This window comes from Tachysurus vachellii, chromosome 7 (assembly GCF_030014155.1).
Source record: "Tachysurus vachellii isolate PV-2020 chromosome 7, HZAU_Pvac_v1, whole genome shotgun sequence".
In the NCBI taxonomy this organism is placed as follows: domain Eukaryota; kingdom Metazoa; phylum Chordata; class Actinopteri; order Siluriformes; family Bagridae; genus Tachysurus; species Tachysurus vachellii.
Window position 1 is genome coordinate 19,015,562 of NC_083466.1, and position 26,363 is coordinate 19,041,924.

Here is a 26,363-nt window from a genome sequence, read left to right on the forward strand (position 1 = left end):
TGCTTCCTAGACCGAGCTTGACATTTGTGATGTTTTTGCCGCAGGTTACAATAGATTCAAATAAAATTCAAAATACAAACAGAGATCTCGTCATCGTGTCGCGTTTTCGTCACTGAGCGCTTTAAACATTTGTAGCCTTGCTTTCCCGTGTATCTCTTCAGTTTCTCAGTACAGTACAGTAGCGTGATGACGAATCACAGACGAATCACAAACGCATGCTGTTATTTAAATGCTTGTTACTATATATCAAAAAGCAGAGCGGGCGTACATCTGTTTTCCTAGACTCTACTGAGAACCCTGATATACAGACAAATCATTTAATAAACCCATGCTGTTTATTATTAGTGGTGTTGAGCCTTGGCAAATGAAATATGGAAATTTCATAAAACATATATATTTTGTGGATTACGCTCAATTAATTACTCTCGCTGTCTCTCCATTTCACTTTTTCTCTCACTGTTTCTTTCTGTTCTTGAAGCAGAAAAGGAAACCTATAGAAAAACTATTTGTGAAATTCATCCTTAAACACACACACACATGCACGCACGCACACACACACACACACACACACACACACACACACACACACACACACACTCACACACCCTAAATGATGACAGTGTAGCTAAAGATAAGTATCATAAAAAATAGTATTCAGTGGTCTTGCCCAGGAAAAGTATCATTTTCTACCTTCATTATGAGACGGGCTTCTAGCAATGCTTCCAAACCTTGTGTTATAAAATTAGAGTTAATTTAAACGTTTTATTAATTTATGTTTTTTTTAGTATTATGTTTTTACTTTCATCTTTAATCCTTCATTCACCTTCCTCCCCTATACATAGGGCATTATGGTACTGTATTGAGTCTAATTCTCTAAAATTCCCTGCTGTTTCAGGCATTTACAAATTTTTTATGGTCCTAAATGTTCTCAATGGTGATTAATAAAGAGAATGAGAAAATGGATCTTGTTTCTCCTCATGTTTGAGTGGAAATTTTTAATTATTTATCTAATGTTTATAGAATCGTTTGTGTACATTTTATATAGGGTGCCAATAATTATGAATCTCACTGTTTTTTGTAATTGTACATTTTGAATGTTTACGTAATTCGTGAGTAAATGAAATCAGAACGATCAGGAGGAAATTTGACATTTTGTTTTTTCTTACATAAAATCTGGACACACGATGTATTTCAAGGCCTTACACACACGCACACAGAACCCCATCCATAAAAAGCAACCCTAGATGGTACAGAAAAATGACACGCACAAACACACACAAACACACACACAGACCCCATCCATAAAAAGTGACCCTAGATGGTACAGGCAAATGACAAGATTTAATAATTTTCCTTTCTTTGTCTTTTTTTTTACATTTGTGTAAATGTCATGAAAGAAAGTGCACTGGCAAACTAACACATTCGCTTTTACCAATGTGTGTGTGTGTGTGTCAGAGAAAGAAAGAGAAAGAGAAAAGCACCACAGGCTTATCTGAGTCCTGACTCTTCTACATAACAATATTCACAGCTCCTGTAGAGCTCTATGCCATTAGATGTCACATTAATCACATTATCATCACATTTATTAGGCTTTTCTATCCAAACTCTAAAAGCATGTCACTGTTTCAGGCTAGGGCTGAATCCAAAGCTCCTCAGTGGGGTTTTCTCAGCGTGTCTAAATGATGGCTTTTATTATCGTTGAAATTCAATGTGGAGTTTATGTATTTGGCGAGTGAATCCTAAATTATTTTGTCTCCCCCCTACTGTAGGCAGTTCTACATTGACACTGACATGGTAGTGTGTGTGGTACTGCTAGTAATGTTTTAAACATGGGATGTGGTAGCTCAGTGGTTAAGGTGTTCGACTACTGATCGGAAAAAGCGACGAATCCGGAAGAACCGACAAAAGAAGCGACGGATTAACACACATCAGACATGTTAAAAGAAGAGCTATAGTATCTAACTGTTACATGTACTCATGATAACCAGGCCACAAATCAACAACACATCCATGTCTACAGCACCACCCATATCAAACTGTTTACATGCTGTCTTGCACATTGAGTCAATTGCTGTTTTGCACACCACAATTCAATACGTCTTCTAACTGCTGCTATTACACAAGCGTACATATGTTTACTAAAATCCTCTTTGTCCAGATTCCTCTATTTTTGCACTGCACAGCATACAGAATGCACACTTTGTGTATTTTGTCCTGTAGTTGTAGTTTGTACTGTTTACACTGTCCTTTGTCTCACACTGTTCGCACTCTTTTACACACGATGCACTCTGTGTTGTTCTATGTAGCACCATGGTCCCTTATTTCACTATGTACTGTGTCAGCTATATATGATGGAAATGACAATAAAAGCTTTTTGACTTGACTTGAAAACACTGCTGTGTTTCGGAACAACGCTGGTGTCGCTGCTGAGCTGACACTGCAAGACACAAACAATCATTTTATTCCTTTGATATTCATGTATAGTTCACTACTATGTACATGCTGTATCTGCATTATCATGGTTACACTTTAATGGCTTTGGCAGTATGTAAAGCAGTAATCCAATAATAAAACAGATTTAATGTTTAAACAGATACAGAAATAAATAGCTCACAGCTATACAGTCTAGCTCTAACATTCACACATTTAAGCTACATAAATCTTTGTGCTTATATACCAGAGATCACTTTAATCCTCAAAAGAAGATATCAGGTCAGTAGCAACTCAGGACCTCTGTGACCTTCCTCTTCCTTTCTAGTATTCTTCAGTTTTGTTTTACAGGTTGTGAAAATACTGAAGGTTGCCTTTCTGTAATTTGTAGCACATGTTTTTGATATTTGCCATACAATAAAATACAATAAAATGTGTCTAGTATATTTTGTCAAAATTTTTTGGCCATCTATCTCTATCTTGGCAATCTATCTCAAAACATGTTTTACTATTTTTAAGCTTTTCTTTCTTTCTTTTTTCCTGTAAATAATTTGATTTCTTTCTAGAAATTACTTTAATTACATTTTCTTCATATTATGTCTTAAGCTTAAAGCCTTACTCAAATGTGTCTAGATATACTTTTTTATATTTTATATAAAATATAAAGAGTCCTAGTTCTGGTTGCAGATCTTGCCAGCTTTGTCAGGCCCCACATTGTGTGACATTATAATATTAAGAATATATAAAACTAGACTAGATTCAAGATATTTTATATGGCTGTTACAGTGTATGTAGGTCTTTACAAAGTGTTGCCACACATAGAAGCATATAATTATATAGGACATCTTTGTATGCTGTAAAATTGTAATTACTCTTTGGTTCACTACAACTAAGAGACCGGAGCGTGTTCCAGCATGACAATGCCCCTGTGCACAAAGCAGGCTCCATGGAGACACGATATGTCAAGGACTGGAAGAACTTCACAAAGCCCTGACCTCAACCACAATGAACACCTTTGGGATGAACTGGAACGCTGACTTTACATCACGCCTTTGTGCTGGACATCAGCACCTGACCTAAAGAATGCATTTGTGGCTGAATGAGCAAAAATCCCCACAGCTACAGTACGCTCCAATATGTTGTGTTAATCATACTTTTGGCCATACAGTGTCCATGCTGACCTGTGGTATGTTCAGTTGGGCTAAAAAACCCCATGCACTTAAGAATTATATCCACACTCTCTTACACTCTTCACCTTATTGCAAAATACCCCTGGGATTTTAGAATGGATGCTTTAATCTAGGCCAGGTATAAAACACCCTGAGGAGACATCAGTCATCTAAAGTGGACATACGGGATTCAGTGAGGGAGTCATTACAGCACATATCATTCAGTTGTAGATCACATCTATTGGACATTTTATGTTAGAGAGAAAAGCTCGGGATTTTTAACAATCATTACTATGGCATCTTCGGAGGTATATGACTATGGAATAAAAATTTAAAGAGGAAAAAAAATGTTTTTTATATACATACATAGATGATAAACATATTTCCTTCTTTTCCATAGTTCCCATAGTTGCCATGGTTCCACACCCTAATCCTCCCACGTGCTCTCGACTGCTACAAATCACATTAGTGACAGCAAAGCATTGTGGGCTGATTCCTCTATGTCTAATGTCTGTGTGTCTGCAGAGCTGCAGCTAGAGGTGGGTGAATTGGTAAAAATATCACATCACATCACATAAATAGAGACGGAGCCGCTTACATAGAATGTGTCTCATAAGAGTGAGGTTTAGCAAACATCTCAAGTAGAAGCGGTGTGCCATATATTAAAATCCTTTAACATACAGTGGGGTCTGACACTTTTGGAGAAAATGCTGGATACAACAAATTTTGGCAATAACTTGAATAAAGTATCTTTAAAATATTTATATGAATTTTAGAGTTTCTAAGTATATGTATCGTCCATCTCATTTTTTGCTTTGACGACAACATGCACTTGAGCTGGAACAGACTCCACAAGTTTGTGTGAAACCTTATGATATTATTGTAGATAAAATCTATCAGAGTGTTGTCTGAACACACGCTTCAATAGAATAGATTAGATATGATGAAGGCCTTGAGGTTTCTCTGTAACACGACACGCAATGTTATTTTTTATCTTATTAACTTCAAGAGAGAGAAAAAAACGAGAGGCTGGTGAGAAAATGACTGTTTATAGAAACTGACTTCTACCATGGTTCTTCCACGATATTAAACATAAATATAAACAGCTAGAAAATATATATGATGTGTTGTTCTGTAATTAATAGAAAGTTGGTATCATTGCCAAACTGTTGCTCCTGAACAACAGCAATAAAACACTTGAGAATGGAAACAGTAACGTGTCAGAGAGGATTCACACATCCTGTTACTGAAAATATTTCTATAACAGCATGTCTTATGTTTTAGTTCTTACACACGGTATCTATCTAGTGCTCATATTCCCACTTTTTGTATCTTTCTCAAAACTCCTAGTTTATTTCTCCATGTATCTGTATCTGAATCTGTATAAGCCAGAGAGGAAAACTCCAGACTTTGGAGACAAGGATGGCAGCAGGTGTTATCTCTATACAGTTGGTGCTGCATATATTTTCTTTTCTTCCATTCTCTCTCTCTCTCTCTCTCTCTCTCTCTCTCTCTCTCTCTCTCTCTCTCTCTCTCTTCCCCTTTCTCTCACTGACACACTGAAGCCTACATAGATGCCTAAAAAATGTATTCCACCTCCCTGAACATACTGAGTAAAGCAACTGAATCACAAAGCTGATTGTGCAATAAGCTGTCTGTTCCCTTACCTTTCCCTGTCCCTCAAAGAATCCATGTATTTCTGTGTTTTTCTTTCTTTCTTTTTTTTTCTTTTCTTTTTTTTCTTTTGTTTAAATTAATTCTGGCCTACATCACATCTGTACAGCTTGCTGAGTTATTCATCTCTCAGGACATTTCTACACATGCTGTGTTAGTCTGATACAGTATGAAGTTGGTCCCTGATGGTATACAGTACAGTAATATACAGTAGCACTGATTACTAAGCTTGATATGCTAACGTTAACATCCTTCAGATAAACATTGTGATTATAAACATATTGTAGTGATATTTCATTTACTAGTTTGTCATTACCATGGCTAACATGACAAGATCATATTTTCCCAGCTTTCTAACAAGAAAATCATTTCACTGTGCTGTAACGTATACTGTATGTGACAAATAAAGTCTCCATTTGGTTTTTCTAAATAATATAATAGTTAAATCATTACTGTGGCTAACCTTGAGTGGTGATGCTATTTAACATGGATGGACTATAATTTTGAAGAAATTCTAATTTTAGATATATGTATGTATAAAAATGCATCAAGGAAAACTACTTTTGTGTATTGTGAAAATTCACAATTCAATTTTCAATGGTTTTAAGTAGCTCAATGTGGCTCAATGGTTAAGGCTCAGAAAGTTGGGGGTCCAAGGACCAGCACGTGTATCATGGCTGACCCTGTGCTCTGACCCCAACTTCCTGCACTGTAAAACATGATAGCTCCTTTATGTGAACTTGTTTCTTCTCTTAACTCCAATTATCTTGACAAATTTTAGATATTATACTGAGGTTTTCAAAAGATTCAGCACTTTTTTTTTTAAGGTATCAGATGAACGTTTAGTTCTAAGTTCAAACATCATGTAATTTCTTACAATACAACAACTTCCTGGGATATTTAAAGTAAGAATCTCACTGTGCTGTAACGTGTATGTAGAAAATAACAGTTTATTCTTAACGACAATCCAATGGCTTGATTTGGACGTGTGGGATCTAAACCCACAACCTTTAAAGCAGACCTGAGTGCCAATGGCTCTTATTTCATTTTCAGAATATAAAGGACATGACAGAGATTAACCCATGTGACAACCTTGCACCCTACAGTACATTTAGCTAGTGAAAGGTGTGCTCAGGCGGTGTGCTCATTACGGTAGATGGTCGACAGCTATCATAAACATTTATAGGCAAATATGAGCTAGTCCTTGATCATACAGGTAATAGGATAACACCACCTAAAATCAAGATATCTAGTGTGCATGCTTTTTACAAATCACACTCAATTCTATAACAAGGTATCTGTTAGAATCATTTCAACTACACGGCATTTACATGGTAGGAAACATGGTAGGAAAACACCAGGTTTCAGAAGTGTAGAGAAAAAACAAGTAGAAATAAGGATGCTAGAAAAAGAACCAATTATCAGACAGAAAGTGTTAACAAGACCAGGTGGGAAAGCAGGAACAGGTGTAACTAATCAACAGGAAGCATGAAGGTTAACAAGAACTGAAATAAAGTCAGGGATTTAAGTTTTAAAGAAGAAAATCTTCCTGACTACAAATATGTCTGGCAGTGTGATCCAAGTAAGTCTCTACTGACATAACATTTTGAAAAAATAAATGTATTCGAATGACCACCTTCTACAAACCCTCACTCACTTTCTACCGCTTATCCGAACTTCTCGGGTCACGGGGAGCCTGTGCCTATCTCAGACGTCATCGGGCATCAAGGCAGAATACACCCTGGACGGAGTGCCAACACATCGCAGGGCACACACACACTCTCGTTCACTCACACATCACACACTACGGACAATTTTTCCAGAGATGCCAATCAACCTACCATGCATGTCTTTGGACCGGGGGAGGAAACCGGAGTACCCGGAGGAAACCCCTGAGGCATGGGGAGAACATGCAAACTCCACACACACACAAGGCGGAGGCGGGAATCGAACCCCCAACCCTGGAGGTGCGAGGCGAACGTGCTAACCACTAAGCCACCGTGTCCCCTTCTACAAACCCTTTTGCATATATTTTTCCCAAATGCTAATCTGAACACACAACTGCAGAGTAACAAAATCCATAAATCCATAAATCATAAGACTGTTTTTATTATTACAGTGCTATTCCTTTTCATGCTTTTTACACGATTACAAGCTTTGCTGAAGCAACAAAAAGACCAAGACCAAGGAAATACCAATTACCTCATATATGTATAATCAGTGCTCTCTTATTGGCTGTGAATATTATTCTGTAAAGCCTTAAGCAAGGGTTCAAAACATTTAACATGGCCCTGTGTGTGGACATTTGAGTTTAGTGCAGCAAAAAAATTTGCATCTTAACAGTAGGTTCTGAAAACATCATGGCGAATTCCATCACAAATGATGTTAAAGTGCCATGAAACTGCCATGACCACCCCTGAAGAAAACTGCAATGCAAACATAATCCGTGTGAGGAAAGTGGGAAATTAATCGGGTCAGACAGGAAGTGGCCTGCGACGGGAGTCTGAATAATAATGTTTGTTATATGAGCGCTTCTTCCTACATTTCGATACTGTACATAAACCTACGAAACGGGTTTGTTGAAAAAAAAGGTGCAGTTGGCAGTAGAAAAGTCTCCAGGTTAGTGAGTTCCACGGACTGGAGCTGAAACCTGGGCTTTAAAATACGACTTCACACTCACCATAAATAGGCTGTGTGGCGTTATCAGCTGAGATAAGGACTCTGTACTGGACTTTGTTGTCAGTGGAGTGTCAGGAAATTGCTCTTAGTGACCTGAAGTATAGGAAGTGGTAATGGCTACTATCATGGCAAATGAATAATACACTAATACACTGCAAAAAGCCACATCTTCTCAAGTCAACATATTCTCAGTATCAGTAAATTCAATTTATATTTATCATATACATTTAATCTTATACAATTATCATAAAATTCTTTTAATACAAAATATATATCTATTTAATATAAATTTAATACATTTCTTTTTTTTATTATTCATATCAAGTTTGAAATTGTCTCCATGCTTTTTTATTTTATTTTATTTTTCTTTAAGCTTGAAATTAGTCTAAAAATAGGCTTAATGGTTTTATATTTGCTATTTATATTTAAGAATCTCATAATGGTTAATATTAGATAGCTTTTCCATTGTTTTACATATCTTCGCTTGCTAAGTGTGCTAATGTTTCTAGGTAAAAAAAAAGGTAGTGAAATTATTCCAAAGTTCATTTCACTACTATTAAAAAAAGCTCAGTTCTGTATCAAAAGTACATTAAATATCTTGAAACAGCTGTTTCAGTACATTTATAATCTCTGTTTTGCTAATTTTATCCCAATTCGTTTTCTTTTTTTTTATTTTATTTTTAGTGAATTTGTGTTTTTTTTTGTTTTGTTTTGTTTATTCTTTCTTTTCTTTTTCATTTCCAGATCGTTCATTAACAACCATGCTAATAAGGCACTAGAATATACGCAGTGCTGTCACTTTCTGTACTGTACACTGACTGCACCAGAAACAGCAGGTTTCTCTCATGCATTTTTCCTCCTTTTCAACAAAAGTTTTTTTTTTTGTTTTGTTTTGTTTTTCTTTGATTTTACTCAGTTACTTGCTGCTTGTACACATACATTTTAAACTATAGCAAATAGGATTTTTTTTCTAATATGAAAAAATCACGATATTGAGAATAAGAGAACAAAAGATACTACATAAAATGATGTTCTTGATGCTGCTTTGAGTCGCCTGATCCGTCCTGCACTAGTAAATCATATACCGCAGTATGTCAGGGGTGTCAGATTGGAAATGGCAGGAAATGATTTGCAGGAAGTGATTGACGGGACACATCCAATCAGGACAGACAGAGTGAGAGCATGAAAGTGTGAACAAACGGGAGAAAAAATAGTCTGATGTAAAAACAGGTGATGCAAATCTTTTGTTCTATAATTTGGTGATCTGGTAGTGAATGATACAAGACACTGATTTATCACTGTTGGGGAATGTCTTTATACAGCTGTGGAGTTGAAGAGCTAATGAACTTGTGATTAATCACGAACAGGCCATGTTTTTTTGTATCTGTTTTTTCTTTTCAAACACAGGTATCGGTTAAGTAAAAACTACACGGATTAAATAATAAAAATACACAGAGAAGACAGATCATGTAATAAAAATACACACATCGAAAGTGAACAGAGGTGATAGTTTTGTTCTCCACACTGAACTGTAGCTGTGGTTCATGGGCTCACTAATGTCTATTGACTGTAGAGCGATTGGAAAGAGTGTCTGGAGATTACAGTACGGCAACTGAGAGGTTTTGCTCTTTCACCCGGCAGGAGCAAATAGTTTTTTAGTACACCATTGTGTCTTTATTATGTAGACATATTTCTCTATGTGATTATTAGGAATTGATTAATCCAAGCAGCATTTGATTTGGCATATAGCACACAACAGCATTTATTTTTTTCAGTAAAGGTGACATTCCAAAATGTTACAAGGATTTGAAAGAAAAAATGTGCCTTTAGCAGGGAAATGAAACACTGCTGCAGCTAGAGCCACTTTCTGAAGAGTTTTGTAAATCTGTCATGATTGTTGGCCCATTACCATGGGGAAATTCTTTGGCTTTTCAGAACAAGAGGAACAAAAGAAAATCATTCTGATCCAGATTTTTTTTTCAGGATATGACTCCTTTAACCAAAGCCCACTGCTGAAAGGCTGGCCTTATGTTCTATTTTTAGTCTCTCGTTGCTCCCTCCGTCCCTCTTCTCCTACCATTAAAGTTTCTCCCTTCGTTATTCTGACAGCGGCAGAACCACCACTAAGGTGAAACCAGAACCCGCCTGTGCAGACGGGTATTAGAACATGCATACTAGGGATGAGCGAGTACAGCATTATCTGTATCTGTATCTGTTAACCATATGAATTATCTGTATCTGTATCTGTACTCGGAGTGGGTGGGGCATAACCCGGAAGTAGGCGGGACTTGTCTTGAAATGGGCGGGGCTTTAACCGGTATGTTATTTTAAGCATGCAATTAATATGGGTTGATCAGAAATTGTTATATTTATTGCTGATTAGAAAAATATTTACAGGACAGCATCAGGATTGAGCTTCAGATCAATGGTTTTGATCACGATAGCAAACGAACTATATTACAGAACAAGTTTTGCAACAATGAAAACAAAACAATGCAGTGCAATTATGAAGTAAAATGTAATGAACAACATAACTTTCTTTTTTAACTTTTCATTTTTTTATGATCAGTATGATTTTTTTAATTTTTTTGGTTCTTTTTTATTTTTTTATTTCCACACCAGGTGTGTGTGTGTGTGTGTGTGTGTGTGTAGCTTAATAATTAATTTGTAATATTTATAACACTAGCTTACTACCTTTATGTTTTTATGAAAGACAGCAAAAACGTGTCAGACACTCAGTGTCTGGTTACTGGTTAGAGACAGCTGAAGGTTTAAAAAAGAAAAAAAATCTCAGACAGGCAGAGACGCAATGCGAGTCGCATTCTACCAAGCAAGCACCACGTCTGAACGAACCCACGTTTACCAGAACTCTACTGGTTAGTAAGTACGTATTATTAACGTTACAACCCGAAGTAAAAAGCTGAAGAAACCCTAAACGTTAACGGAAACGACCCGCGAACCCGAGTGACTGAGGGAGAGACAGAGAGCTGTTCTGTGTGTGACTGTGAGTGAGCAGAGCGAGACACAGCAACACAATACATCTGTATGTGTGTAGGGGAGGGGCGCTGTGACTAGCCTATCACTGTAGGGGAGGGGCGCTGTGACTAGCCTATCACAGAACGCTGACACAATCAGCTACCCAATGATGATTTTCATTCAATCCGAGCACAGATATTGACTCGTATTACTCGTATAATACTCGTACTCGGCAGAAGTGCTTTATCCGTACCGGATACTCGTTTCAGCCGAGTATCCGGCTCATCTCTAATGCATACACACACGCACACACTTACGCACAACGAGGAATGCTACCTTTCCATAACTCATCCGTGCTTTTAGCAGAGTGTCGGTGAAAGTGAGAGAGATTAGAGTACCAGTGTGCGAAGAGCACAAGGGAAAGAAATAGGTAATCGTAATTGAGGAGGCTCTCGAAAAATAGAAATTGAAAATGAAATGGCTGGAAAATATTAAGGCTGATTTCCCAGGGCTGCTGGATGTTTTCACACTGTCATTACCATGTCCCAAAGTTCCAGCTTCACGGACCTATTTGAGAAATTAAAGGTGACTCTCCTGAAGGACTATTTTCCAGGAAACTCAGCCTGAAGCACCTGAGAAAATGAGATGGCACAAAAGCACACACAAAAACACAATGTATTGTACCCTCAGCAGTTTTTCAAGCAGCCAAACAGATTTGTAGATAACCCTCATAATAACTTGACTGGAAAAGCCACACCTACATTAGAATATTTGAGGATTGTAGCTGAGTTTAGTATCTAATACAAATCTGGGTTGTTTACTGCCATGCTTGGAATGACACATAGATAAGCAGAGACAGAAAATCACCATCATCAATAAAACTTACCCATCTCTTCGCTCTAAACTGAAGCTCGATAAAGCTGTGAGCTGAGCCTGAGGCTATGTTCTCTTTTCACCCATGAATGCACAGCTTAAGAGCAACAACTGCACCATCGACACTGACTTCTGATACTTCTTCTATAATAGGAATAATCTGAAGAGAAAAAAAAATAATTCAAAATAGCTACAGAGACTAACTAAGGCTGTGTCAGGAAATCACAGCTACCCAAAGACTGGCAAGTGCCTTGTCTTCTTCTTGCAGCTGATAGAAAGAGGAGTCCAGTGAGACATAAATGATCTGCTGCTTCAGGTCTTTACCCTCGAGCAGTGAAATTCATTAACAAGCTGAAGTCAAGGGCTGTCTTGATGCTAACAGGCCTGGCTGTCACACTCATTGGGTTGAGCCAGCTGTCATTTCTAAAAATCTTGCACAAACAAGCTGCTGCCAGCAGCTATGACTGTAACTTGCTCTTGCTTAACTGCCTTTTTTTTTCCTCGCACTGCTAATTTTCACAGCAGTTCTTCAGCACTAATATGTTTGTATAGCAGTGTTGTCCTGGTGTCCTTGTAGGCAAAATGGTGATCTTTCTTATACTGAAGGTTTCCTGTACACACTGTTACTGCCTTAAAATACTGTGAATAAAAGGTTAACGTAAGCCATGTAAAGCTGAGCTAAATATTAGGAACAAAAAACATTACTGCTCGTAAATCCATAAAAAGTAATTGAATCGCTGTCACTGTGATTTTCTTTGCATATGAATATTTTTATCTTGCAAGGTTTATGTGAAGAAAATGCATATTTTACTGCTACTGCTAATCTTCAAAAATTGTTACCCGGTTAGCATTAGCAATAAAGTTATGTAGATTGTAACCTGGATACAGATACACAGAAAATGTATTAGAATATGTTCCAGAAGAATCTGCTCAAGTTTGTCAGATGCGCTTTTGGGAAATGTGCTTTTAACCAACAAGTTTCTTCAGTAAATGATTAACTGGTTCAATTAGCGTATATTTCCGCGGTTACTGAGAAAAGATTCGTCGGTCATTAGAGAAAGAATGGGAGGAGTTTTCATCCAATTATCATAGTCACGCATGTTTGTGAGTTGTGTAGCTCAAAGGATATTTGACTACAGACACTTTCTGAGCTCGTTAATTTCGTTGTTGGACGAGAGACTGTTCAAAGGACCAGTTAGCGCTCTAAATCCCCACGTGGTTTAGAATACCTTTGGCAACGTTGGAGAGGACGTTTGCAGCTGTTGGTCATGTGCTGTGAAAGTGCGTTTTACCAGATGTACAAGCAACTAGAGGACTTTGTTCTTTTATTTTACTCTTTGAAAGTAAAGAGACTATATGTGACTTCTTAGGCCACAACAAACCCAAATTACATCTCAGACCTGCAACACATTGGGGTTGTGTGATTGAGGTGTGCGTGTGTGTGTGATTGATGTGTGCGTGTGTGTGTGTGTGTGTGTGTGTGTGTGTGTGTGGGCCCAGTTTAGTTTAATGGTTGTGATGCAGTTTAAGTGTACCGTACTTGAGTTTATACAGATTTCGTGTAAGTAAACTTAATTTACGTGAGTTTTAAAGTATTTAAAAGTATTTATTTAACATTCTTCTATTTCTTAATTTTATTTAAATATACATTTGTTTTGTGTTATTCTATCTTAGCATTTTTTGTAAGTAAATTTTGTTTCTTGTTATTTACTCATCGTGAGTTGATTATAGTTATACGTATGCTAATATTATTTTGTTATTTTATTGGGAAAACAGTTAAGACAATTATTAAGTTGAGAGACTATTACTATTAGTAGCCTATTTAGTGAGTGTATGGTAGGGGGGTGTTGCATTTATTTCATCAATAACTGAAAAAATGAATATGTGCCTAGTCAGATTTAAGAAAAAAATATTACATATAGTTTACATAAATATTACATTTCTCAACAAAACCCTTTCAATGCTTAGATTAAACATGCTTTAAACAAGTTTTCTAGTTACTAGATTAAATGATGTAGAGATCAATTCAAGTAGTATTAACTTACCAAATCCACTGTGAAATCTCACCAGGGTGTTATAGCTGAGAAATATAACTGCAGTATATAAATAACTGCAGAATTAAAATTTAGGTGAATAAAATAAACATGGTTGAATAGAGAAGTGCTAATGTGTTAGTTAAAAAACACAGCTGTTGTGGACTGATGCTCAGCTCAGGTGTGAGCGTGATGTTTTACTGTATTCATGGCTTTGGAAATACACACTCTATATGAAAATTAATTGTGTTAATGTTTCTCAAGTCAATTACCCATGTATGCATATTAATTATGTAAATTCAACAAGCTTCTAATTTTTAGTGTGTTTTACATTCAGACCCCAAAGCTAGTGGGATTTGGAGATAACCCTCCTAATAACCTGACTGGAAAAATGATGCCTACATTAGAATATTTGAAGATGGGAGCTGAATTTAGTATCCTACACAACTTGGGTTGTTTTAAAGATACAGGGAGGTTGAACGAATCCAAAACGGCCATGAGGAGAATGGATGAAACTTAACGTGGAAAATAACCTGAGCTCAAGATCAAAGCTGGAGCTGTGGGGCTGCACCACCGGACCACCCATATAACCTGATATTATTAAAAGGAACTCAAATGACATTTATTATGATTTGGATACACTAATGAGGGATGTGACCTCAGTTTGTATGTCTTGAATAAACAAATAATATTCTCGTTGTACATTGCACATACATTTTACAATCCTAAAGCACTGAAAAGTCCAGATTCACCCGAGTGGTTTTCCTTAAGCCTGGTGCTAGATTAACACGGATTTACAAGGGAGATTCTCCATTCACAGAGATCCACAGACCAGTTGTAGGATAGATTTAACAACAATCAATCAGTAATCTCTAAGAAGTGTTTTAATCTCTGTAGACTTAACAGTGGACTTAATCCACACTGCAGCTTCACATGAAGGAGTGAATGGTGGGAAAGCCTGATAGTTTACTACTCTCAGTAGTAGTAGTTTCTTCTTTCAGTTAAGTTATAACGCAATAGAAGTCATTGTCCTTGTGTGTGTGTTGAGTCGTTTAAGCCAGTTCAGATAAATAATTTACTTATTTGTTCAATGTTTACAAATTTGTTCAGTTCAACTCAAATGCTTGACAACCTCAAGGCAGACAACATAAACATGGCAAACACTCCTTATTTTATAATATGCTTCACACCCTGGCCAACACAGACTACTGTCACATGCACTGGAATGCTGATGATCACCAGCTGGCGAACGAGTAAGGAGTGAATATCAGTTATGACAGAATGTAACACTCAAAACACTGATCTGCTGAGTGACAGATAATAAAATATTGACTGTGACCAAAAGGATTCAGTACCTCAAGGGAGGAAAAGTAGGTTTTAACTTTACAAAGTTACAGACATGACTTACATAGTTAATTACTGTCTCAAATACAGTGCAAATAAATGTACAACCTCAGTTAAGAAAGTAATGATGATTCTTTTGATTATAATGTTCTGTAAAGACAATTAGTAGCCTCTCATTATTTGTTTGAATGGAACAAGGAAGAAACACTATCAATAATAATAATAATAATAATAATAATAATAATAATAATAATAATAATAATAATAATAATTGCAATAATAAGAATATTATTATTACACCCTGGGATTATTAGTTACTATAAAGCTTTTAAATTGTGATGTTCAAAAACTAATCATATGATTTAGAATATGAATATATATTAGATATAAATATAAATATAGAGAAATAGAGCAAGAAAGTCAGGAGTATAAACTTAGAAAATGATATACAGTATATTTCTGCATTATGACATTAAACATTTTGATGTTTTTCCATTATCATTCATGGGGTTTTACAGCACTGGGGTTAAACACTTATGCAATCACAACATTATTTATATCTTTCAGACAAAATACATAATCCGTCAGAAATGCAGCTGAGAACGACGTACTGTATGAAGTGCTCCACAAAGATCAATCCACAAACAGCTTAACGTAATGTAAGTAAGAGCAAGTCAAGAAAACCAGAAACTACATCAAAAACCAGGATCGCAGAATCGATATACAGGGGCTCGGTAATGACATGAAAATCAACAGAGAGCAGATACTTCACAAGGTTTGTGAACTGAAGTCCTTTTATACTGTGACTGTGTCTGTGATGTAACTCAGACCAGATGTGTGAGGTGAACATGAATGTGTGAGAGTCTAATGACTGTGAGATGTAGCCATGTTTGTAGGCCACGCTGTCCTCTCAAAGCTGTGTTTCGATGTAGATTCTGCCATGGACATGAATATATTTAAGACTAGTTGTTGACTGTTTGTTCTCCTAATTGAGTTCTTTTTTTGGTCCAGCCCACTTGACATTGGACTAAATGTACTGCTGCCTGTTAGATAAGTGGTAGCAAAGGTTTACCAAACTGCTCCTTTAATCAAACAGCAACTCAGAGTCTTTTTTTTTCCAGTTTTTCTGTAATGTACAGGTGACCAGACTTCCATATTTTCTGTTGCTAGATCTTCATCTGTTGCTTGATCTTCATAATCACATCCTCCAGTGTCACCCAAATGAGGATGAGGTTCCCCTTTGTGTCTGGTTACTCTCAAGGTTTCTTCCTCTTCCATCTAATGGAGGTTTTCCTCACCACAGTCACCTCGGACACCTCAGGCTTATTCATTGGGGATAATCTCAAACTTTTGTATTATATTAATCTTTGTATAATAAACTTATTGTATTATATTTCTTATGTTCTTTAAAGCCGCTTTGAGGCAACGTCCATTGTTAAAAGTGCTATACAAATTAATTTGAACTGAAATGAACTGAATTGTTTTTTTTTCCTTTAATAAAAATATATGGCAATAATCGTAATCATATTTCTCATATTTTGCTGTGTAAAAAGTTTTTTAATCTGGAGTAATGTTATTCATTCAATCTTGCCGAAAAGTCAAGACAGTGTACTTTACATTGCATCACTGAAATAAAAGAGTAGTTGAACAAGTGAGTGTGTTGATTTCAGTGTACTGGATGCTGTTACGGTTCTGTAGCAAGTCCCCATGTCTCTCTTTGCTCTTAAATATTGCAGCCCATTCAGCCTCTCACTCTGCTAGTCTTTCTCACTCTATTAAAAGATCTATCAGAGCCCTATGCTGTCTATGATCCTTCCTTTCCCGCCATCTCTACCTTGCTTACTCATGCTGTTTCCCTCTCTCTCTCTCTCGCTCTCTCTCTCTCTCTCTCTCCTTCTCATGCTCTCGTTCTTTAATCCCTCTCCTCGCAGCTGTCTTGGCAACAACCCCTTTGCAGGGTACAGAGGAAAAAAAAGATTGCAGGAGAGGGAGAAGGCTGGAAAAAAGGAGGCAAAAATTGCATGACAGGAAAAAGACGGGTTGCCAGAGAAAAGAAGAAATGATATTAAGAGCCAGGGAGGAGAGCAGAGAGGTAGGAAACAGACAGGAGTGTTAAAAACAAGATGAAATCTGATGAGACGTGGCCTTTTGAACAAGGAGAGAGTGAGTGAGTGTGTGTGTATGAGAGAGAGAGAGAGAGAGAGAGAGAGAGAGAGAGAGAGAGAGAGAGAGAGAGAGACAGATCGAAAGAGAGAATGTGTGAGGTGAAAGAGTGAGTGAATGTACTGAGTGTGTGTGTGAGGGGAGAGAAAAAGAAACAGAGAGAGAGTAAGAGAGAGAATGTGTGAATGAGAGTGTGTGAGAGAGCAAAAGGGAAAGGAAAGGGGAAAATGGGGTAGGCAAACAAAATGGAGGTAGATGAAAAAGAACCCAATGAGGTAATCAGCAGCAAGCAAGAAAGAGCAGGAGAAAACGGCTCCAGCGTGTGAGAGCTAGAGATGCTGGTGCGGCCATGGTAACTGGCCGCTTTGATTTAAATCGCAGTGCAGAGTGACTGCTGCTGCTGATGCTGAGTCAATACGTCCAGCAGAATAATTACCAGTCGACGCTTTCAATCACAGAAGAGGGTGCTGCTGGAAGGAGTTCGCCAGCTTTATAAATCATCACCAATCACAGAAGAGATGGAGAGAAATATGGAGAATGAGAGAATGAAAGTGGGAAGGAGATGATGAACCGACCTGAGGCATAACCGAATAGGATGTGCATAGAGAGTAGGAAAGACGTGAGGAAAAGCAAGCTGCTGTGTTCATAATGGTCCCAGATTCACATTGCCTTCAGTGGAAACTCAGCAGCTACATGGAGCACTATTATAGGAAATAAAAGGTGTGATTAAAGGAAGCAATTTTGTATACCAAATTACACGGGTATGCTCATCAGAGTAATCACGTTCCCTAAGATAGACATGCACAACTTTAGACCAGAGCAATGCTGAAGCCTCAGAGCTTGTTGAGTCTCTTGACAGTAGCTGTGACAGCCGTACTACTACAAGGTAGAGCTCAGGTTTGCTTATATTAATATACGTGTATATTAACATGCTTATAATAACGGCTAACTTAACGGACCGGTTTCTGTCTCCGTAAGTAACCGAGCTAACAATAAACCAAATCTCTACATACATCACCGTAGAGTAAACATGACAAAACACAGTCAATCTTGAAATTTCATCTGTAAGAAGTCTGGAGGTGAATTGCAATTCTCAGATAATTTGTGAAAATCAAATCAAGCCACACACTGCATTGTGAGTATTCCATGAACACCAGGGTACAGTGTACGGGTTGTATTGTGAGATTGGAAGCATATGCTAAATAATTTCGCCGACAAAATGACAGACCTACAAAACAAAGTATGTATAGGGAATAGGGTATAGTTTCGGGCATAGCCAAAGAACTCGTTAGAATATGAATAAAAATGGGTTTGGATTCCTAGTGTGACCATCTTTCTCTTTCTTCTGAATTGTCAGCTCAGCCTACAGCCACTTAACCGTGTCTGACACCTAACGCCGACATGGGACGACAAGCGTGTGCAGAAATCTCTCAAACAGGATCCTAAAGACTATCAAGATGAGCAAAGCAGAGCAAAATAGGCGGCCATGACATTTCTGCTTGTCTTCAAGAGGTTGGTCTCCATAAGGGCAGATGGGTTGAGTGGTAGCAATTATTATTGCAGCTAAAGAGGATAAACACCCACTCCTCCATAGTTAACACCACCTGCCATCTTCCTAACCTGACCCCAATCTGACAAGTTGCTCTCAGGGAGGTAAGAGAGCTCTGAAGAGCCCAATAAGAGGTCCTCTAGGATAGACGATACGAGCTCCAAACAATCTGGATGTGAACGAGACTGGATGTGCATGTGATGCCAAGAGATCCTCTGATTAGGCCAGAAATGTACTTTGTGGTTAACAAGTCACAAAGGACCCCAAACATTCAATATAATTTAAATCGTTTTTTTTCTTTAGACTGGGAATTCTAGCATGGGTCGAGAAAGAGTCTGTTTAGCATGTGGTTATGGAAATCATCAGCCATATGGATCTTAAATAGGCATACATACGCAGGCTGTTGCACTGGAAATCAGCCAGGTCAGAAAAAAAACCCTTGTTGTTGTTCTGACAAGAATGAAACTGATATATATCTGTGCTGGAGTAGTGTTTCAGGTGTGAATGTAATTCTTCTGACTGGGACTGAGCTGACCGGATTCCAATCACTACTGCTCTACCTGTGGTTTACACAGGGTTGTGACCTCTGTGTTTCAATCTGCCGCTCATCCCCATCACTAAATCTACTGATGAGAAAATGGAGAGGAGGTGGGGAGGAGCGAGGGGTGGAGGGTGAGAGAGAAAGAGCAATGGAAAAGGAAAGAGGAAAATGGTTGACATACAAAGGAGAGAAAATGATGAGAGAGTGAGAGAGATGGTGCCATATTGTCCTGCCCCACTAGCTCTTACAAACCTCATAAACAATTACAGAGCACAGCTAATTATTTTAATGGCCTTGTTCACCCCACTGGAAACAACCGCAAAGCAGAAGATGCTTGTAAAAGCGATAAATTTATTCTAATCTACAAAGACACTGTGCTACTTATAATGAAACACTAAAACACTTAACATGATCTGAAATAAACACTGGGTATCTGAAAAAAAAGGATAACTGATGAACATATGCCATGTGTAATGACAACCTGCGATGAAAAAGCCATCATTTGTCATGCCATCTAAACACATTCAGTGATTCCCGACTTTAATATGTCGCTCCAAACATTACCATAATTAATCAAGCTGCTACTGCTACTGCGTCGTTTTGGATGTCGCATTGTTTCCAAGACACAAATAAAGTTGTCCCTCAGCTCCTATATATCGAATGAGCCCATGTTTAGCACAAAGATGTCATCGGATGCTCGATCGCTTCCTTTCAGGTGTCTTAACTGATTGATTGAAAAGGAAGAGTAATGAGACTAATTGGTCAGCGCTACTTGCCTGATCGATCCTTAACGATTGTCAGCAATTAATCAGCTGCAAATGTGTGACCAGTCCTGACTATTCACGTCTAATTCGTCATTTCACAGCACACAAGTGTAAAGGGCTCGTTTTTATATTAGACTTTTCTGTGTAATTGTGGACTAATATGACCATGACATAATACTTTTCACTTCTACGTATCATCATAATAATCATACAATTGTCCTGGAACTGCTAATGAAAGTATAAGACCATGATGTATTTATAATACAGGCATCAGTATGCTAATGAATGCATATAATCCTAACATAATATAGACTTTAATGCTAATGACGGTGTACGATCATTAACCTTTATAATATAGGCTTCAATATGATATGACATAAGTATAATACAGGATGAAACATGCTAATGATGGTCTCAGTGTCATCTGCACAGTGGGGAAAAAAATGGTCGCATCTTAAATAGTGTTATTAGGTTTCAGTAAATGCCCAATACAATGATATTTTAGATTCATCCTTCCATCCAATTTCTGTTTCTTTTATCCTACACGTAGTAGCAGGGAGCCTGGAGTAGGAGACTCTGTGCATAAGGCACAGACACACTAAAGACAATTTAGTGATGTTAGTCAATCCACAATGCAGCTCTTTGGATTAGGGGTAGAAACTGGAGTAGTCAGAAGAAACCCCCAAAGCACAAGAAGAACACGCAAACTCTATACACATACACACAGGGTAAAGGCAAGAATCGATCCCCCAACCCTGGAGGTGTGGGGCAAACGTGCTTAAGACACCTTGAAGCCACATTTGACCTCGAGCCAAAAAAATGAGAGGTAATGATGTCATTTTGGAAACAGATTCTCATCATTAATTATTACAGTACTGATAGTTGTATTTATGAGTAGCTTGTCTGTATGACTCTCTCTCTCTCTCTCTCTCTCTCTCTCACACACACACACACACACATGCACATTTATAATATATTGCATGTGACCCAAATATAACCATAATGCAGCCTTGAAGCTGCTAATGAGAATCTACAGCTATAACATAATTAAAGTATAGACTGGGCTCCTCTAATTACACTATATTACCATAACATAACTATAATAGAGGCCTCTATATGCTAATGTGAGTCTATGACCATAATAGAATTAAAACACAGGCTTCAGTATGCTAATGTAAGAATACTGTCCATGTGTTAATAAGGGAATGAATATCCCAAACTCTCTCTCTCTCTCTCTCTCTCTCTCTCTGCTAAGGCATTCATTTGGAAAGGTAGCTTGTCCCTTTCTTTTTCTTTTGCTTTCTCAGTAGGACAACCTTGACCGACCTGTCGTGTAACGTCACCAGTGTCAGGACTAAACTGCCTCGAGATCAGCATGTGCTGCTAAATGTTCGTCATGCTGACTGCCTAAGCTTTTACCTGTCCTCAACTCATCATCAAAACATAAAAGCTAGTTAATGGAGTCATTTTCCTCCTGCAACATGCCACAATCTGATTGTAAGGTGTATATTTGATCTGGTTATAAGGTGTATATTAATTTTCTAGAATAGCAGCTCTGACAATTGTGGCAAAAAATGGCAAATCACATCATTTAATCACATCTAATGATGCACCAGTTCTAACATTCATTTCTACAGTTATCATTTCTACAGTAAGAATGAAAGAGAATCTAATTGTTGATATTGTGAGTATATATTGTGAGGAGGTACTGTAGTTATTTCCATTAAAGCTAGACTGTAACTTCTTGCGCATGAGTCTTATTAACTTCAGGAGACAGTAGTGCGGAGATATAGCAGCTATAAATGATGTGCTAGCAGGATCTAACTTATTTTAGGGATGTTTTATACAGTTAACATATCCATAAATCGACAGCAAGTGTAACGTGATGTAAATTAATAAATATTAATTGTTACTGATAAATTGCTGAGGTGTAAGGCCATCCTTAAAAATATTCTTCTTTGCCGTAACCCGATCGACTCTGTCAATTTAGGACCGACTCAATTATTTTTATTTATATTTTTGCTTTAAGTCCGACCGACTTGCCGGTTGTAAATTTGCGTTAAGACCGACCTTTTTTTTACTCTTCAAACAACTAATACAAAAGCAATAAAATAATATTAATTATATTTTAGTAAGTATTGTAAATTTATAAATTGCCTAGGCCTACATACAAACGAAGGCTACGTTCTTTCTTTTAAATAAAAACCTGTGACGTCATCTATGTTTACACTATTGGTTACCGGATGTCACACTATGGCCTGTGCGTTCGCTTTGTCTCATACTCTCATTTACTGTCAGAGTCAACGGTTCGCGCTTGGTAATGATGGCTGCGGCTGCAGTAAACAAAATGTTCGCGGTCACCGTTCAAACAAATTTGTTTGTGGCCTATATAGCCTGTGTCAAAATGAGGTTTGCAATGATGCGCCCGAAGGTTGAAGACCCAATCAGTGACATCACGATATGCTAATTTGTTTAAATTCATACCTACGTAATCACCGTCACCACAATTATATTTTTTTTTACATTGAAACTTGAAAAAAAAATAAATAGGCCTACCAACCGTCCCTTTTTTTTTTTCACTGTTACAGCAAACCAAAATATTTTTAAGGATGGCCTAAGAGGAATAAGATACTTTAAATCTTTTGGTTGGATAACAGTGAGTTTCTTTGTCAGGCAGCAACACACCACCACATTATTGATTATTTTACACACAGGCTGTTGCAGCGTATTTACTGTCGTATACAATCAGGTCACTACACTTCGACTGGATCAGCTCTACTTCACTGCAATACTCTCTTGCAGGAATCATCATATCCTGCAAGGCTGGGGCTGTAACACTACTGGGCAATTTCCCTGCTCTAACACACCTGATAAGGTTGATAATTAACTGGTGAGTAGAATCTGGCATCGGTCGAACAGGAAAATCTTCAAACTGTGTTGTACTCTCACCGTCCAGAATGACAATTGACGATCCCTGGTGTAGTGCACAGAGAAGCAGGTAAGAATGACAAGTTTTCTCTCAAAATGCTATGAAATCAGCAAATCAGTGAAACAACCAGTTTCTTCGGGATTTTGTAATTTTTGCAATTGCAGAAATGAACACAAAATCAAGCAAATTGCACGATGTTCATAAGAGTGTGATAACTTCCGATTCCCATAGAAAAAACACACAAAACCTGGAAGTTTAAAATTTTGAAAAAAGCTGCAAAAAATCAAGCATTTCTGGCCACAACAAATACAAAAAAAAAACTCCTAAACATGTTACATTCATGCACAGAACAGAATGATTTGCTAGACCACTTTTGCATTACAAGATTTTTCATAATTTGCTGAGTAATAAAAACTGATAAGTCAGTCAACTAGAGTAAGCTGATGCTTTCGGGCAAAGGCAAGAATGTCACCACTCACTGCCCAGATTGCCTGTTGGGGATCTAGCAGAGCATAACCCTTTCAAGTGGGAGCTCCCATGTGAACACAAGTTCAGATCTGATTCCTGCTACATCGCTGTGCCGTGCGCTCTGTCAGGCCAGAGTTAAAAATCCGCTTTAACTAAAGACTGACGTCAGGTTAGTGAAGCCTGCAGTACAGCTGTGAACGGAGCAGCCACATTAACTCTGCAGTTCAATCACAGTCTATAGTCTATGTATGTGTGCTGCAGTCATGACTCTGTGCTCACTACTGAGCTATTTCGGAGTCCAAGGTCAAGCCTGAGTGGGCTATAAACCCGAGGGACGACTGCCTGTGGCAAAGTTAAATGGGACTGGAATGAAAAAAGACGATGTTGATGAACTTTGCCAGCTCTTGTAACTACCGATGGCTATGAATTCTTTCCAGTGATCAATCATAAATGACCGCAAGTGTCAGAAAGCGGATTTCTTCACATCTGATCAGAGCAGAAAGATGGCGGTTGGGACACAACCTGTTTCTTTTCTCTTAAGTTCACTTTATATTCCTTCCTCACATTTCCTCTTTTACGGCAATGCTCTCTGGTCTTCTATTCTGACTTCTTTCCTCTCTTGAGCTTTAGTAACCTTAAAAACCCCCCAGCCATAAGTCAGTCTCTCTCTCTCTCTCTCTCTCCCTATGTGAGGATCTCTGGACAAGTCATAGCAAGAGAATATATAATCCTCTCCTCCCACCACTGCATTTACCTTCATCCTCTAAGAGCTTTAACCAATTCTCCACAGCCCACAATCCTGCCATATGCTGGCTCTATCTAAATTACTCTTATACATTATACTTCATCACCCAGGGAAATTTACTTCCTTAAATCCCACGTGACTAATGTAGGTCCCGCTATTCTTTCAAAATTAGTCTTAAATATCCTTTCGCCAGGGGTGCAGTGTGGTGCAGTGCCTCTCCATGGCAAAGTGAGATTTATTTGAAATAAATGCACCCAATGTTTCACTCTAATTCTGGGTGATTGCTTAATTTGTGCAATTAAAGTACTGCAATATACTGTTTAATTTCCCCATTATGAACTGCTGAAACTAGTTTTTTTGGGATTGCAGTTTTAACACTTTTGCAATGACGTTTTTTTCCAAACCAACTTTTAGTTGAACAGAGACTAATCTACATAACGATTTGTCTAGTGACGGCAGCGGATCTATTTTGAGACACACAGCAGGTTCGTATGAAATGACGTCTATCCCTGAAATGTGAGACGACGATACAAATCTGATGGATCTCTCACCTCGGGCTCATGAGCCTGAGACTATGATCCTGTCACATTTTAATAAGTGTTGTGTGCTTCTTGTACGACAACTGATGATGAGCACTGTTTAATAAGAATATTTTCAGCTTGGGTTGCATGTGTTATCTCACATATTAAGAAATAAACAGCTGTTTATTGATGCAGGAATTTGGTACAAGTTTGTCCTTGAACATTTTCATTTGCGTTAATGGATTCCATTAACTCTTTCACCCCTCTGTGTCCCAGTCAAATAAATGCTGACTTCTTTAGTGGACCGAGAGCTTCTGCTGAGTGTTCAGCCACTTAGTGTCATAGAACAAACTACAGAAATGTTGCACATGTTCACAGAATATTAAAGTTTTAACATTTCCTTTCGCACACAGAAGCCAGTGTGTGCTGTAGGCTCTAACAGTAATTAGAATATTCCCCATCAATAAAATATGACTTGAGGGAGTGCAACATACAAAGATTTTGCCTTACAGGGGAATTTAAAATAAGGATTTATTTTTTAATAGTATTCGCAGAACCAGTTTCACAACCAGCAAGAGTAATGCGAATGATTCCCTTTAAGCACTTCACATATCACAAGGTAACATTTGGTGGGGGTTTAGGAGGGGGTTAAGTGCATCGTCACACACATTAAAGCCTTGTGCGTGTGTGCTTGTGTGTGTATGTAGGTTTAGAGATAGAGAAATAGAGCACATCTGGCCCCTGAATGGCTGGGTTATCTAAAGCTTATGATGCATTGTTTTACTTCCACTTGTCCACCTGTGGGCAAAAATAATTCCCCCTCTCTCTCTCTCTCTCTCTCTCTCTCTCTCTCTCTCTCTCTCTTTCTCTCTCTCTCTCTCTCTCTCTCTCTCTTCCTCGCTCTCTCGCTTTCTCTCTCTTTTTTATTTTCTTCAGCATGTGTAAGTGTGGCGGGTAAAAGGGGGCACAGAAACGGCAATGCAATCTAATCAGATTAGGAAATCAGCTGAAGTCAATCTGTGTATGAACGTGTTGATCTCTGTGTGCATGCATCGATGTAGATGAGTGAAAGCGAAGAGAGTTCATGCAAATAATGAGCTACTTAATTGATTTTTTTTTTAATGTGATATATCCCAATTTTTCTTATTTCATGAGTGGCAGGTGAATTTATGAAAAATTGCTGCCATTCAATCTGCAGGTGTATAATCATGCTCTTGTCCCCAGCGCTCATTTTCTATGAGGTGCTCAGCTTCCTGTGACAGCGAAAATGATGGCTGTATCTTATCACACTTTTGACACAGTCGAATGCTTTAAAAGCATTTGAGCATCTGTAAAGGTATATGTGTGTGTGTGTGTGTGTGTGTGTGTGTGTGTGTGTGTGTGTGTGTGTGTGTGTGTGTTTGGGGGTAATGCAACTTGTGTCTGTAGCTGTTTAGTGCTCCAAATATCAGGACGCCAGTGGTCGTGGCCTTATCTGAAAGGGTTATTTGGGTGTTTTTTGCTTG

The 26,363-nt window shown here is 37.9% G+C and overlaps 1 protein-coding gene across 2 annotated transcripts in view; it reads right to left on the reverse strand.

Annotated features, from left to right (window-relative positions):
• nlgn2a (neuroligin 2a) overlaps positions 1-26,363 on the reverse strand; it is a 166,090-nt gene that overhangs the window by 122,377 nt on the left and 17,350 nt on the right. The gene's annotated exons all lie outside the window — the stretch shown is intronic.